A 17714-nucleotide genomic window follows, 5' to 3' on the forward strand; every position below is an offset into this window, starting at 1 on the left:
GGGTGTCCAACTGGGATTAGATTTGCAATAGGTTAGCAATAGAATAGGTGTGGGAGCGAACATTGAGAAGAAAGATTTTGTGCTGTCCCCGAGATGGACAGCTTTTCAGGAGAGCTTTGTTAACATGTTTGTTTATTATTGTTATTTTTATTCAGTCGTACACTTTCCTGATTTCATGTTAGGAAACAGGTTTGTGTGTCAGCAGCTGCGGAAACCTATCTCTGTGTCCAAAGCTATTTTTCATTTCACAACATGCTTTGTCCATCTTTAAACTTCGGGACTATGTGTCAGAAATTCCTGAAAAGCCCAGGTGTTTTTGCCCCTGAGACGGAGGTGGTCGTGGGGACAGGAGTAATGGTACTATCTCACCCTCCTTTATAATTTACATACAAGGTCACATGTCTCGGTTCACTTTTTACAGGGCAGGGGTAATGAGCCCATTTTACAGGTAAGGATCCAAATGTTAGAATCCATTTGCTAGATTATCTGTTGCACTTTTTACCTCCCTGGGTGCAAGACTTTGTACCTCGTACAGGTCCAGGAGCATCCAACCAGGAGAGAAATGAGGGTCTCTGCCCTCAGCCAGGCTCTGGGGACATGCAGCTCCCCATGCAGTCTTGCTCGGCCCTCTGTGTCCTTGTTTGTTGTGGCTTCAGCGGCTTCCCTGTATGCCAGAGGCCTGCTGCAAGTCTGCTTGCTGCCTCCTGCATATGCATCAGCTTTGCACACCTGTGCAGTGTCAAGGCTATATTTTCCTTCCATTAGGTTTCATTCTACTTCCTTCCCGGTTAGTGGCACTCAGGGGCATGGCAAGGTAGATTGGGAGGAAATTTGAATTAAACTAGGAGACTGGGACTCTGGTCTCCTTGGCTTTGTGGCCCTGAGAGAGATCAGTCACCCTCTCTGAGCCCCGATCCCCTCATTGGTAGAACAGGGGTATGGGCCAGATGGTCGCTGATATGGTTCTAATATGCTGGTGGCTCCAAACGCAGTGCTCGCAGAAGGGGAGAGGCTTCTCTGTTCAACTTTCTGGGAAATGGAAATGCTGATTTTGTTACTTACAACACTTAGTGCTAAGGATAGTTAGGAGTTTCAGATTTTAATTTTTCTTCTGACAGAAAAAGAGAGAAACTGCCTTTCTCCCAAATATTGACAAACCCAAGGGACGCTGCACTTACGTGTGCTGCCATCTGTACTGGGTGGGACGTAGCAGAAGTGAGAAGCCCTGAAAATGTGGTGCGGTGCGCTGGTGCCTGAAGCAAAAGGTACGTGAAATACCCCCCAAAGTGCCAATTCTAAAAGCTCAAACTTGGTTAGGAAGGAAAAGCTGGGAGACAGGGCAAACTCTATGGGGAATTTTATTGCCATTTTCTGTAAAAGCTCTGAGGAGCAGAGTTCTATTTTTCACCTAGAGGACAGCAGAAAGACTGAGCAATAAACCCTTCGGGTGTAATAAATGCATAAATATGGCACAACAATTCTCTATAAAATGCTGACAATTTCTCCTTGAGGTTGTAGTCTTGATTTGGATTTTTGTCATTCATTCTCCTCTCTCTTCTCTCTCATTCTTCTGGGAGATGGTGAGAATGCCCTATTTCCTAAGCCTTTTGCTTTATAGGTTTTTTATAGGTTTCTGCCTTGAATCCCAATTTCAATAATTTATCTCCTTTTTGCTTCCTGCCCGGTTCCCTTGTTTCCTCACCACCAAGTCCTGACTTCCTCCCACCACAGGCCTCCTGGAGACAGGAGTCCTCACCTGGAATGCCATTCTCAGCATCTAGGCTCATTAAACATAAATTAAAGGATGAACTTTATTATTATTTCAAAGGTATTCTCAATGTCTCCCATAATGGGATCTCATGGATCCATCGTATCAAATGGTGATAGCTTGTTTCTCTTTGTTGAATATTGGTTTCTTTCTTTCTTTTTAAATTTATTTATGATAGGCACACAGTGAGAGAGAGAGAGAGGCAGAGACACAGGCAGGGGGAGAAGCAGGCTCCTTGCACCGGGAGCCCGACGTGGGACTCCATCCCGGGTCTCCAGGATCGCGCCCTGGGCCAAAAGCAGGTGCTAAACTGCTGCACCACCCAGGGATCCCCTTGAATATTGGTTTCTGATGGAATCCAAAGAATAAACAGTGTTTGGAGGTAATAATAATAATGGTTTACTTACATAGAAAAGATCTCAACGGGTGATTTCTTCATTTATTTGTTTATATTATGCCTTCTTCCAAAGTAATTTCAGGCAGTTTTCAATAAGGCTCATATATACACACACACACACACACACACACACACGCACACACACAAAATGTTAGTGCCTTTCAGACTTCCTAGTGAAGTGCTCCTAAGGGCAGGGGGAGAGTAAATAGGCTGTGTTCTCAGGGTCCTTGGGGAAGAACCCAGAATGATCAAATTGTGCCTTCCAATTCATAATGTATCTGCATTTGTATTAATATTAAGACGTTTAAAATAACCTAACTTTGATTAAATTGGGGTCTCCAGACATATGAGCCACCTTTGGGGATACATGTATTTTAGTGTGAGAAGCATGGCAACAAGACTTTCAAATATGTATAAAAGAACAGGAGTCAGTTACTTTAAAAGGGGTAAATAGGGGCCCCTGGTTGGCGTAGTCAGTGGAGCATGCAATTCTTGATCCTGGGGCTGTGAGTTCGAGGCTCATGTTGGACAGAGAGATTACTTAAAAATAAAATCTTTAAAAAAAATTAAAAAGGTGGATAAAGTTTCTAAGGACAAAACTAGTTTCTGAGTTCCCTACGAGCAAGGACAAACCAGGCTATCTCACATATATATTTAAATAATTCAAGCCTAGGGGCACCTGGGTGGCTCAGTCAGTTAAGCCTCTGCCTTCAGCTCAGGTCATGATCCCTGGGTCTTGGAACTGAGCCCCTCATCTGCCCCCTGCTCAGCGGGGAATCTGCTAGTCCTTCTCCCTCCGCCCTTCTCTCCACCCTTCTGTGCGTTTGCGTACACTCTCTCAAATAAGTTACGAAGAATAATAAGTAATCTACACTGATGGACTCAATCATGTTTTCCCTTGACCCTATTTCAACAAAAAAGAAAATGAATTTTCCCCCAAAAGTCTTAGGTTTCATTAATTTTTAAATTTTATTTATTTATTATTCTTTGTAATTGATACCTCTGAGTACTTGTTGACTAGGTATATGCTCTTTGCCCCACGTATGAAAAGTCTGTTTATGTTAATTTCCTGAGTTTGCTCTAGTGGTTTTCAGACTTTCTTGTGCATTAGAACTAGCTGGGGAGTAAAAAACAAACAAATAAATAAACCCCAAAACTCATATGCCAAGGCTGTGCCTGATGCCAATTAAATCAGAATCTCAGAAGTGGGGAAGGGTGTAACAACTGGGCATCAGCATTTTGTTTCTTAAAGTTTCCTAAGAGCTTCTAACATGGAGCTAAGTTTGAGACCAGTGGTTCTCAAACTCGAGTGCATTAGGAGAATCACCTGGAAGTCATGTTAAAACAGATTCTTGGCTCCAGCCCTGGATTTTTCCAGTAACTAGGCTCCAGGTGGAGCTTGAGAATGTGCATTCATAGGAGACATTGGTGCTACTGGTCTGAGGATTGCACTTTGAGACCCATTGTTCTAGAGTTTTCATGGACGTTAATACTGTCAGATGGGATGGGATGGAAACCTTCAAGCTCTAAGGATGATTTTGGGTTAATTTGGTAAAACCAGGTGATTTCCCAGCGTTTGAGAAATACCTGTACAACTATGGTCTTTTGCTACAGTGGACATATTTGAGTCTGACTGACAACATGTTCTATTCCAGTTGGATTTAGCCCAGGTCTTGGAGACTCAGTCCCAATCTCTTGCTGTGGATTAACTCTGTTTCATAAATGCAAATTAGGAAAAGATGTCCACCGTGTTGCTTAACCCAGGTGTCCTATGAGACCTCACTGTGCACTGTGAATATTGCCTCGTCATGCTCAGGGTTTGGTGGTTGCTGTGGATGCTACGTGGAGGTGGAGGTCTTCATGATGAATGTCTTTTCTTAAGGAGGGCTATAGCCTTCTCTTTACTAGGCTTAACTGTGCCCAGCCTGGTCAGCTCTTGCTTTGGCTTAGAGCATTGTTTCTTCTTCTCTTATAAATAAAATCTGCACGACTCTCTTAGCTGTACTCGTCCCATTAAAGGGTCATTAGGTTTCCCATTATTAGCAGCTCCTGTTGATGGTGTCCCGCAGAGGCCTCAGCATGGGCTTCCTCACCATGCGTTCGAGCAGGAGAACAAGGGGAAGCAGGCAAGTGTGGAGACTCCACTAATATCTGCCTCCCAACTTCAAAACACAAGAGCTAGGCTGGAGATACAGTGTCCCTGCTTCAGCAAAGCTGGCAGCAGGTGAAACAACATTTGCATATTTGTTCCTGCGGGCTCTCAGTGGCAACTTCTGTTTAATCTTTTTTGCTTCTTCTTATATCTTTTAATTATAAAAACAAATAAAATATCTAGCTCGGCTTGCCACTTTCTCCATCCCACCTTCTGCCGGCTGCCAATGCTTGACAGTTTTCAGTTGGCTGTCCTTTTCCCCTGAAGTTCTAGATCGCCCGGTCATTACACTGCCTCAGGTGTGGATTGCCAGGTGGCTCAGTGGGGAGATCGAGTCCCAGAGATAATGGTGCATTTCTTTAACTCAACTTTGCCTTTCTTATAAAAAAAAAAAAAACAACCCAGTATTTTGTGCTAAATTTACCACCATGTGTATTTATTAAACCTTGTATTAATGAAGAATATACAAGCAGAGTAAAATTTAAAGAAACACAAAATCTAGGTATAGTGAGAAATTTTGCCTATTAACTGCATGTAGTGATTAATATCAATTAAAAAAATCTAACTTTAAAGAAGGAATGCTGTCACTTTAGAATTTCTTTTTTTTTAAAATTTTTTATTTATTTATGATAGTCACAGAGAGAGAGAGAGGCAGAGACACAGGCAGAGGGAGAAGCAGGCTCCATACACTGGGAGCCCGACGTGGGATTCGATCCCGGGTCTCCAGGATCGCGCCCTGGGCCAAAGGCAGGCGCCAAACTGCTGCACCACCCAGGGATCCCACTTTAGAATTTCTGACATCAGAAGTCCCTTTAAATTCACAGATGTCCTCAGGCTCCAGGTGTCCTCAGCTCTTTGCCAAGACCATCATCAGGCTTAACCTGTCTCCTTAGTTAACCAAGGAAGTTCTCTTCCAGCAATTTTAACTTCCTTCTCAGGTGCCCACCTTTCCTTTCTTGCAGTTTGCAGGAAAAGGAAATAAGATCCTAATTATACACACTAGCTCCATTTACCTGCTCCACTTCACCATGATTGTACTTTTCTGATTAGGAGAAAATTTGCTTTCTCTGACTGCTTCCTTAGATTTAGCACCCTGCCCTTTCCAGCCGAAGAGAGTCCCCTAATTTACACTGAATACATGCGTTTAGTCATTACCACTAAATGTTACAACTTCTCATTGAGAAGCTGTTCTGGAGCTGTTCTGTCTGGCTCCGGGTACAACTTGGCTTCTTTTAAGGGGCGTCACTGAAGGTTGAGACCATGTCAAAGCTCACTACACAATATAATTATTCAGTTAGGAGTGGGAATGACGTGTTTCCCATGAGGGGAGGTGGTCCTCGTGCCACGTGAAGGTCTGGAGGCTGGTAGTGATGCAGCTGCTGGACATAGTTCCAAAGTGCTTTGCATTGGCAAGCTGTTTAACTCTTAAGGAAAATTAGGTGTACACCTAATAGAAACTTTTTTTTTTTTTTTGCTTTAAATATTTTTTAAGTGAAAGGACACCAACCACACTCCTACTCAATTAAGAGAAACACTTTTACAATCCTGAGGTCTTTTATTTCTTTTACATGTATCATGCCATGAATTCATGGGGAATGGGTCTCAGCAGTTCAGGCTCCTTTCCATTGGTTCTCACAAAGTGTGCTTCTCTGGGTGGGGCAGGCTGGTGCTTCGGTTGGACCCAAGTACCTTTCTTTCTCTTTGGCTTCCTTCTTTTTCTGATCATTTTCCTTCACACGCTTCAGGAAGCTATCTCAGGCTCTTTGAGTGTTTAATATGCTCAATGGGGACATTAATTCTCTTGGCAAGAATCTTGCCCTTAACTTCTTTGTTTACAACAATGCCAACAGCATGTTGAGTAACACTGTAGACTCTTCCAGTTTTGCCATGGTAACATTTGTGGGGCATTCCTTTTTGAACAGTGCCCATTCCCTTGATGTCCACAAAATCACTTTTCTTAGAGATTGGCATGTATGTGGCCAAAGGAACAACTCCATGTTTTCTAAAAGGCCTAGAGAACATATAGCGGGTACCTCTCCTCTTTCCCTTTGTGTTGGTCATTTTGGCGATTTACAGATGGCGGTTCCTAATAGAAACTTTTGAAACTGACCTCTTTACTAAATGGAATAATAGAGCTCTGTCCTCTGTAAAATGTGGGATGCTGTCTGGAGTCATGGCAAAGTCAATGTTCTAATACACCAAACACTCCTGCTCCCATAGATAACGTCTCCACTTCTCAAGAGTTGGCTGCGTTTGTTGCAAACTTGTTTGTGCCATTTGTTTTTTGTTATCATAATCATATAATTTTATTAACCATTACATAAGTAGATGGGACATTAATGCAAGAAGAAAGTATATCAAAATCATATAATTTTATTAACTATTACATAAGTAGATGGGACATTAATGCAAGAAGAAAGTATTTCTATGGAAGCTAAGCTTCTTTGGAAAGATTTGATAAAACAAATTGCTGAGAATTGTTATCAAATTAAGGATGGGCAAAACATCTGCATGAGATTAGAAAAATATCGTAGAAGTCTAGGAGAATTCTGCTTTTAGATTGCTTTGTCTCTTCCAAAGAAATTAGATGCTACATCATGGATGTGCTTTATGCAAGAAAGACAACCGAGAACTCCCTTCAGCACACTTAACGATAGAATATGCAGCCTTAGCTCCACATTAAGACATTGGTGAATAATATATTTATAGGTTCGAGTTTTAGTGAAATGTTTAACTTAATTAACTTGATTTTTTTCTAATTAACCAAACAACTGCCAGTCCCTATTACATTCACTGTTTATACAACTCAAGTGGGAACTCGGTATTCATGCGCTATGTTGCCAGACATTGTCCCAAAGCTCCATACTTGGCCCTGTGGATTTTGAGAATTCCTGTGGGGTTTATGTGTTCCTGGCCCCTCTGGCTCTAAACTTCTAGTTCTCTGTATTTCTCTTAAAAAAAAAAAAAAAAAAAAACTTAGGTAAAGTATTTACATATGTCTAGACTTGATTGAAGGGGGAAGGAGGGCAGGGCAAAGTTTTACATTTTAGGAATAAAAATAATTTCAAATTAGAAATCAGGTACCTTTGTTCTTAAAAGTCCTAAGGTCACCCTGCAGTTGGGGATTCGGCTGTTAATCCCACACCCTCTCCCCGGCCACACATCACTTGCCTAGTTTTTTCTAACTGCTTATTTCTTTTCTCTTCTGGTTCTTCTCTCCATTCCTGTTCATGTCAAATGCAGAGCAGTGTGGCCAACACTCTGCTGTGTCATTTCCTGCTAATCCTTGCTCTTGGGTGGGGTCTCACTTCCCTCCCTGTCTTCTCTCAGCCAACTTTATATATGGTATATGTAGTTTACCAAGGTGACCCCACCCCAAGAAATGAAATACCTTTGAAAGCAAAAGTTGGCGATATTAATCATTTCTCTAGGACAGAAGGCAAAAATTGGGATTGTACTGGGTAAACCAGGATCTGCTATTATTTTCCTAACCATAGACAGTTTTCTCCTTAAGAAGAATTCTGGTGTTCATAGATAAAATATTTTTCATCCCATTACATATAGTCTTCCAGTTTGGTTAAACTCACACAGCCAATTCTGTCCCTCAACAGGAGAGTGTGTGATTCACTGAAGCAAAGTGTGTTCTTTACTGGTCATCGGCATTTACTGTTCTGTGTACCTCACCCTCTCTGAGCTGTTTTTCCATCTGTGAAATGGAAAATATTATTACCTGCTAAGGGACTCTTGAGAAAAGTAGACAGTAAAGCATTTTGGAAGGGATTAAACTGTAGAAATGTAAGGTTTATTGTAATCACTGTTTTTAATGAAATTAAGAGTCAGAAGTTATAGGGGAGTGGCAAATGATACCGTGCCATACCAGCCTGGCAGCTTTTCTTGTTTTGGGCCTCTGAGCATCTTACACAGTGCCCTTTATTCTTGCTCCTTGACTCTAAACCTGGTCCTTCCTCATAACTCTACCAGTAATCCTGGATCCTGACCTTCAGCCTCTTTATTATTTCTGTCTTGGACCTCTACTCAGAAAATTCATCCAATCACCCTGAATTGTAGGTCATTGAGTTGAGTTATTGTGATGCTGATAAATGAGAACTAAATTGAAGCCATCAGCCTCATTTTCCTTACTCACCTATTTCCAGATGTGGAAGGTAATGGGCTTGGATTGGCTGCTAACAACGAGGCTCATCAAAGACCATTTTCCCTAAGGGCATTAAATGCAATTTATTGATTGGGTGGAGGCCTAAGGCATTTGGGGTGTGGATTTGTATTACAGCCCATGAAGATGGGTTGGAGCTGAAATCCAAGCCTGCCACCTGAGTTTGTCAAATTGATCAGCAACACTGTGGCTTGAGATTCAGAAGCCAGGTAGGCTGACAAGATGAGAAGTTAAACAATGTCTCACCTTATTACCGAGAGATAACAGCTCTTTCTTTCCTCTGAGAGTGGGAATATGGACCTGTTTTCTACCTGCTGAATTCTATTGCTTAACTTGGGGAATATATCTATTTATTCTTCATTGTCTCCTCCAGTCAGTCAATGATGGCTCCTTGGATTGTCTAAGCTTGCTCTTTCCACTTCCTCTCCTGTTTTGAATCCACTCCACTAAGGCTTTTTACCTCCTCCACTACAAGCAAACCACTTAAAATGACTGCCCCTCCTTATTGCTAAAAACAGGGGACAGATTTCAGCTCTGATTTTCATTGCATTATCACAGCATTTGATATGCTGAGTCGTACTCTTCCTTGAAACAGCTTCTTCCCTTGGCTTCCAGGGTCTCTTACTTTTCTGGTTTCTTCATACCTCCATGGCTGTTCCACCTCAGTCCCTTTGGTTGGTGCATCCTGATCTTCTTGACCTCTAAATATTGGGTTCTCTAGGGGTCAGTCCTCAAGATGTTTTCCCTATTCTGTTTACACTCATGTCCAACCAAACTCAGGTATTTAAATACCATCCATCTGCTGAAGACTCTCAAATTTATATACTCTGACCTGAAACCCTTCCATAGACTTGAAATATGTATGGTTATTGCTTACTCAGCTTTTCACTTAAATTTGTAATAGGTATGTTGAAAATTAATATGTTGCATACTGAACTTCTGCTCTCCCCCAAACATCCTTCTCCTAGTTGTTCCTTATTAGTAAAGAGCAATCCTCCCTTTCAGTTGCTTGGGCTCAAACCCTTGAAGTCATCTTAATTTATCTTTCCATTTCATATTCTACTTTCAGTGTGCCAGCATAGCTTATTGGTTTATCTTCAAAATATTTGAATATCCAGAATGTGACCACATCACCCTGGTCCCGGATACCATCCTCTGTCACCTGATTTATTGCCATATCCTTCCTGATTGGCCTCCCTGCTTCTCTGCTGTGGCCCCCCGTGATGGAATTTCAACACTAGCAGCCAAGTGATCCTTTAAAAACCAAAGTCAGATTATGTTTCTCTTTGCTCAAAACCTTGAATTTCGCTTAGAGTAACAACCAGAGGCCTTACAAAGCTTCCTGTGAGGCTCTTCATATCTGTTTCTGAGCTAAGTCCTAATAGACTCCTTCACTCTCACTCTGTGTTTTTAGTGACCACACTGGCTTCCAGTACTCTAGCCACAATCCTGCCCCATGAGACTTTCACTTGAAAATCTCTGCTTGAAAAAAACTTACCTTTCGTCACTGCATTATAGTATCTTTGAACAGTTACCGTGAACAAGGCACTGTGGTTTCCCACCTCCCAACTTCCTTTGTTGGAAATTAACTATTTTTGTTTCTGTGTGCTTTTAAGACCTATATATTTTAATAATATATAGGTCTTATTTGAAAATTTGAAAATTATGGTCTCTTCTAAGGGTGTAAATGTAGATCAATTAAATCTTCAGTCATTGGGAGCCACAGGTAGTGGCAACTGAATACTGAACAGGCTCACCTGGCAAAGTCAGCATCTCAGAAGGCACAGTAAGGGAAACCTGAAACTATAGAAGCTATTGAGTACCTGATTATTGGACTGAAAGAAAGGATTCAGTGCCCATCCCTTCTTTGTTTTTCTAGGCATGCAGCTGACTGGCTTCTTCTATCTAGAGCAATGCCCCAAACCACTTCTCAATCTATTAAAAAGTGATAATATATTATTTAAATATATCTTACCCTGCTTTCAAAAGTGACACATTTAAAATACATTTGAAATATAAGTGAATTATTCATTTACCAAAGAGCAGGCTTTTACCAAAATAGTTCAGGATAAAAAAGCAGCATATGAGATTATCTGATTGTCACCTACTTGCGTTCTAACAACCATATGTACTCTCCCATTCACTTTTGGTATTTTCGGTCCTCAGGCTGAAAGGTCTCAAACAGCATTTTGAGATTTGAGAATTCTGAGGTTTTTGATTATATCCACACCTACTGGTGATCCAACTGCTGATGGTTTCATATCAGGAAACTTCAGAAGAACTTTGCATGTTTGCACTTTCCAAAATTTTGATAAAGTAAAAATTCAATTATTTAGAATTTGTAAACTACAAATTAAGGTATGTGCTTTAATACATGCTCTGGTTTTTTTTTTTTTTTTTTTTTTCATGCTCTGTTCCTATCTCTTGTTCCAATTTTTTATCCTTCTGTTTGGAACATTGCCTTAGATGCTTCATTAGTTTAACTAGCATTAGAGAACATCTAATGAATTAGGCAGTCAGTCAAAATTGGAGTATTTTGAAGGGAAGCTCCTGTTTCTTCAGATATAAAATCAGAGTCTTAAGTTTGGAAAGAACCTGAAAGTTTCATCTAGTGTTTCTCACCGGTAGTTGCTTATTAGAACCATCTGGAGAGTGTCTTAAAATGCTGGTGCCCTGGGCCAATTGAAGCCAAGTTTCTGAGGATTATGTCTAGGCATCTGTATTAAAACAAAAACAGAACCCCAAGTGATTTTACTGTGTCACCAGGATTGAGAACCATGATGTAGGTAAACCCGCTTTATGCTTAAATCTTCTCTGCATCATTGTCACTACCCTAAACTTGGCAGGTCTCTGTTAGATTCCTCCAAGGAAGAAGTTCTTAGTCTTTCTAAGAACAGCTCTATAGGAAATTCTTCCTTATATTGACATAAAGCTGTCTGCTTATACCTTATGCCCATTGTTCCTGATTCTGTTATTTGAGACCACAAAGAACAAATCTCACCTCTCCACATGACAGTTCTTTCAAACTCTGAAGCCAGTTATTCAGTTTATAACCAAGTATTTATTGAATACCTGTTACAGGCCTAGATCTGCCCTGAGTCCCCAACAGAAATAAAATATGGTCATTGCCCTCATGATGCTCACAGTCTAGTGGGTAAGATGGAAAAACTAATGACACTGGTACAGCTCAAGAATGCATGGTTACCCTCCCATCTCTCTACCCTATATCCCACCCCATCTTACTCTTCCGTAAGCAGAATTAGCCTCAATTCCTTGAATTTGGCTGCAGATGACATCATTTTGAGGGCTTGTACTGAGGCTCTCTACAGAGGTTTGAGCTTACTTCAGGTTGTCTACCTCCCTAAGTAAGTATGGCTGCTAGGCTGGATTACAGGTGTCAGATGTGGTCTGAATATACAGAGGAGAGAGAGGGACTGCCATCTACTTCCTTTTATTTCTAGATGATATACTGCTGGCTCATTATGAAGTTATAGACAATTAAAGCCATCAGGACTTCCTCATATATCCAGGGCTACTTGTAATGAACATATCTAGCCTTTGGGTGTGTACGAAGATAAGGGTAAGGCAAGGCCGATGATATCGAAGCAAGGAGTTGGAGGAGTTTAACTTCCCTCTCTCTTGTCTACCTTTTCCCTGGGCTTACTCATGAGTCCATAAGATCACGTGAACATTCTGTCAATTGACCACTTCTTTCACTAGTACCAAAGGGCCACGGATGGGCTTGTCCAGAGGTGGGCACATTTGCCAAATGAACTAGACCTAAAAGGGAGCAACAGTTTGGTGAAACTCTTTCCTGTTCCAGACTTATCTATCTGCTAATCAATACTGGAAGCAAGTAGCTTTTCTAGTGGTCTTCTGGATGCAAACAGGTCAATTGCATTTTTTTTTTTTGGCTCTCTCTTTTTCTGTGCTCAAAGATCAATGGTGGAGTATATTATAGTTTAACGAGAATCTTAAAAATCTGTGACCTCTGATCTGTAGCTGACTCATCTTTTTTGTACTTTAGGGTGTCTGGGTTATTCTGGTCCCTTAGAAACCTGCATCAACTGACATTTTTTCAGTGCTGCCCCAAACTGCTCTCCCTTTATGTTTGCCAATTAGCATCTCAAGAAGGAATACTGCTATATATTTGAATTTTTGCATTCACATTTAATGAAATGTTTCACAGATATTTATAACACAACAGATTCTGCTCTGCTGAAATCAAAGTGGGCACACTGAAGATGGATTAAAGGCAAAATATCACCATCAGAATCAGTAAACACTCATTGAGCATGTATGACATGATCAGTTTAGACTAAAACCAAGACACCTGCACTCCGATGTTTATAGAACCAACTTGGGTTCTAATCTGGGGAAGATGTAGGCAGGACTTCTTCACTGTTGGTGCCTTTTTTAGTATCTCTTCAGTAAGAACCAGACCAACCTACTGAAGATGCTACGGTTACATTTGCAGATGTACATATGAAGGTGTTTGAAAATAGGCTTTTATCACCTGCCCAGTTCTCTTACCCATCCTCCATGATAGAGTTTCAACTCCCCAGCTCTTCAAGGAGCAAACTTGTGTCAATATCAATGGCCTGTTTGATCTTCACCATCTTTGTCATCTCTGCAGCATTTGACTTCATTGATAATTCAGATATAGAAACAAAATTGCCGTACACCACACCCCATCTTACTCTCTTAGTGCTCCCTGTTTCACTACACCATTCCGGACAGTCATGTCCTTCTGGTCCATCTTTCTCTGCCTTGGTCCTCCCATCCTCTAACCATGGGCCTCCCTTGAGACTTAATATTTGATATTATGTGTACTTTTTCATTTGGATTTCTCAGGATTTAACTACCATTTGAATTATTATATCTCCCGAGTCTTTATTTTCAGCCCTAGAGTACAACATACATTATCTATTACTCGTTAAAATCAAATGTCATTGTAATTTTGTTATTATCTTTACATTAATCCACCTGTATTTGCTGCTTTCGAGTGTAGGTAGTACTTAAAATCAAACATTTCATTTTTTTTTTCTGGCATCTCTGTTTCTTCAGTGGAATTCCTTTTTCCCAGTCACTCAAGCATATTGGTTTTTTTTCCCCTAAAATAAGTATTTACTATATTTCAGATACTATTCTAGGTGCTGGGTAGGTTATAGACTAAAACATATTGCCTTCGTGGAGTTTGTATCACAGTGAGGGAATTAGACATTAATCACGTAATCACAAAAATAGACCTTACTATATGAATGAGGAGAACGACAAAGGAAAAGTACAGGGAGCCATGGGAATGTAGAATAAGGGGCTCGACTTAGGCTAGGAGGCAAGGGAAGTCTTCTCTGCAGAAGTGATGTTTGATCTAAGATCTGAATGATGAGTCAAGGCTGGAAAGGGACAGCCCAGCCATAAAAACCAGCATTCCTGAAGGTCTTGGGAGTGAGGGTGGCAGTTGGAGGAAATTGAAAGTCAAAGCATCAAAAAAATAAAATAAAATAAAACCAGCCTAAGTAGACAATGACATGGAAGGGAAAGTGGCAAGAGATGAGGCTGAGTTCGTACATGAAGGGCCTTGAGGCCATGTTAAGGATTTTGGCCTTTATCCTAAGAACTATTAACAGCATACTAGGTAAAGGAATACCAGGATCACACTTGTATGTTTAGGTTATCGGGGGTCCGTGGGGATAGAATAGATTGGCAGGGAGTGGGCGGATCTGGATGTAGGGCCACCAGTTGGGAGGCTGTTGGAATAGTGGGGATAAGGTTCAGGTAAGTGGGTACAGAGATGGGGAGAAAATGCCGGCTCTGGGATACAAACCCAAACTTTGGAGCCCCTGTGTCTGAATAGACTTCCTATTCAACTGGCCCACATGTTCCCTTACATTGTCCTCAATCATAATACTCTCTGCATCTGTGTTTTCCTTTCCACTCCTGTTCTTGCCACAGAATTCCAGAGCTATGAATTCATGTGTGAGTTTTAGCCATATCCTGTTAGGGGTTGTTCCCTGAGAACAGTTCTTCTTCAGCTCCTCAGTTCCCTACCTTACACAGGGATTCAGTGGTCCCAGCGACTTCTCCCCGTCTCGGGACCTATGTCAGCTATGCTGAGATTGGCTTCTTCTAGGACAAAACCTGTGGATTGGTGTGTGTTATAAGGTCATGGTTCCAAACAGGAATAAGCTCCATCATTTGGTGTATTTTGCAAGCATACAGGTTTCTAGGCTCAGTACCCAGAGGTTTTGGGGTGAAACCTAGGAATTTTGGGGTGGAGCCCAGGAATCTGTGTTTTATGTAGTACAGATGTCTAAGGACCAGGCAGGTTTGGTTTGCTCTAAGGCACCACTTATCTGCATTTCACTTTGTATTGAAGAGGATAATCTTTTTCCAGGGCTAGGCTCTGTCTTCTCTGGGATATCCTCCCCAGTCTCCTTCTTCCCCTAACTAAAACAACCTTTCACACTTAAATCTTTATTTGACTTTAAAGCCTTCTGTTTTGTGGTTTTTCTTCCCACTGGGGAATCTCTGATGTCTTCTCGGCAGGCGTAGCCACCTGTGAAGGGACGTGCCATGCCATAGAGGACTGTTCCCTGGATGGTTGAGTGACAGGGAGGATTTCCTGAGATTCATTATGAAGCAAACCCCATATTTGCAAAGATGAAGTATTGGATAGAGCAAGAGAGGAAACTTAGCAGCAAGAAAATAATCTATTTGAGAATACAGCCCTGTTTCATGTATCTGTCAATTAGATTTGCTTCCTTTTGGTCTTTAGATAAAAAAAAAAACAAAACACCTCACATAAACATGACTGTGGTGCATCTGTTTTAATGCTTCTAATCTTCTGACTACTAGAGCAAAAAATTAATATCTTCCTTCCTCGGTAACAGTGAAAACTTAGATACCGATGGAAGGAGGGAAACGAAGAACAGATGCGGTCTATCTCCGGGTGGAGGACTTTGTGTGTGTGTGTTTGTATTCACATACGTATGTGATTAGCATCAATTTAATATTTTTATGGAACTCTAGCAATAGATCATGTTAGATACGTGAAAAAAAAATCAAAATTGGATCCCTGACCTAATATACTTAACTTTATAGGCAGAGTGAATTATCAGATATCCACGAGCCAAAGAAATAACGTGAAGGGAAGTTTACTTGGTGTCCAAATATGGATTCATTACTTTTTAATATTCTCTAACGTCTATTCTTAGAACCACGGGTCTTTTCAAATGTCCTTTAATTTCATCTATAGTCAGTATACTGACAAGTGATTATTGAGCTATGGCAGGTAGCAGAACATGTATTTGCATTCCCTAAAATTGAGTCACTGAAACCCGAATGAAGAACACAGATGAATTATAAATTTAAATTGTGTGTGTGTGTGTGTATGTGTGTGTGTGTGTGTTCAAAGGGGGAAGGAGGTGAAGCTGGGAGGAGGCGGGAGAGTGACTTGCTTCCACTCCTAGCACAGAGGAAGATAAATCAACACAGAAGATTAAAAAATGCAAAACCCTTTTCCCATTCGCCTCGCCTCCTTGTGGTGTCTTTGAATGTGTTTGGCAGCAGTGGGCCATGTCAGGCCACCTGTACAGTCAGCAAATTGCTCATGGTTTTTAAAGGGCTCCTTTATAGCAGCCCTATAGGAAATTGGATGCTTGCTTTGGAACGGCCACTGTATTTTTACATTTTTGAGGCATTATTATGTTTTGATTATATTTTCTTTTGTTTTAAGGTTAAAGAGGCTTTTCTTTATCCCTGCAATGGATAACAAGCTCCTCCCTTATGGAAGACTATCTGCCGTCTATTGCTGTCATTTAGAATGCCATGTCCAGGGGTAGACAGTCTGCAAGTTGTGAAGTTCCGGGGCGCCAGTCACATTCTTGTGCTGGCAGGCAGAGATGCACGTGGACTGTATTGTGAGCGGCACTCCCTGAAGCTGTGCCACAAGGTGGTGGGTACTCAATAAAAAAATAAAAATGAATGAATAAGCAATTGACTGATTGAATGCCTTTCTTTTCATTTTTCAGGGAACCTAGTGTAGTTTATGTTGAGTCCAGATGGAAGAGAAATGTATAGACCCTGGATTAAGAGAGACTTGGGTTCAATCCCGGCTCCCTTGTTTACTTCATGTGTGATTGGGGTAAAATGACTTAATTTCTTTGACTCTCAATTTGCCAATCTAGGTAGAGGGAAGTAGAGGGAACCAACTTTGTAGTTATGAAGAGAATTATGTGTGGATATATAGAGAAAGCATAATATAGTCCCTGACAGAGGGTAGATACTGAATATTAATAAAGATAATCCCGATTCTATGTTTTTCTTTTTTTCTTTTTTTATTTATTTTTATTTTTTTTTGTTTTTCTTTTTTTAAAAAAGATTTTATTTATTTATTCACAAGAGACACACAGAGAGAGGCAGAGACACAGGCAGAGGGAAAAGCAGGCTCCATGCAGGGAGCCCCGAACTCCAGGATCACGCCCTGAGCCGAAGGCAGATGCTCAACCACTGAGCCACCCAGGGGTCCCTCTATCCTATGTTTTTCTTTTTTTTTTTGATTCTATGTTTTTCAATCCAACTTTAGTTACGTTGGTAACAATGAGTGGAGAAGGTAAAGCCTGGTCATAGGACTCAGCTAAAACCCAGGTCTACTAAGGGCAGGGACTTGTGTGTCTTACGTGTAGCTCTCAGTTTGTGCCCATCCCAGGGGTAAACGTTGCATGAGCTATCAGAGAAGTTACTAGTACGAGCTGGCAATGTATTTCTTCATTGAAACATAAAAGAATTAGCTGAGCATTACTGATTCTACCTTGTGCAATGAGAGGGATGTGCATTTTATCAGACACTAGCTTTGGCCTATGATTCCGGAGCCAACTAGAAAGAACACACGGGGAGGTGCTGATACTAAATTCTCAGAGCTCCACGCAAGTATGGCCCTGTTCTGATGGCCCGGATGATGCCTCTTTAGGTTCTGTTGGTGTGCTACCACTTTCTGCTTTTCTACTGTAATAAATTCTCGAGCCTGCAGCCTGCCTTGCAGAATTTAGCAGACTTATTCCTTTTTATTGTTATTGCCTCCTTCTTGCCGCTTTTTTTCATTATTTGTGCCTTTGCTCCTTCTATGCATTTATTAGCAGAATTAGCACATTTCCAATATTTGTTCACATTTAATGAGGTATTGGTATTTTGATGGCAGAAATGAAGAAGTGAGACCCACGGGTGA

At 41.0% G+C, this 17714-nt stretch overlaps 1 long non-coding RNA gene across 1 annotated transcript; it reads left to right on the forward strand.

The window, feature by feature from the left end:
- The first annotated feature begins 1092 nt into the window (after positions 1-1092).
- On the forward strand, positions 1093-16447 carry LOC140625177 (uncharacterized). The gene is made up of 3 exons (XR_012024554.1): positions 1093-1265; positions 1947-2150; positions 16227-16447. It is a non-coding gene; the product is annotated as an uncharacterized lncRNA (long non-coding RNA).
- The last annotated feature ends 1267 nt before the right edge of the window (positions 16448-17714 follow it).

The sequence above is a fragment of the Canis lupus genome, chromosome 35 (assembly GCF_048164855.1).
Source record: "Canis lupus baileyi chromosome 35, mCanLup2.hap1, whole genome shotgun sequence".
Taxonomy (NCBI): Eukaryota; Metazoa; Chordata; class Mammalia; order Carnivora; family Canidae; genus Canis; species Canis lupus.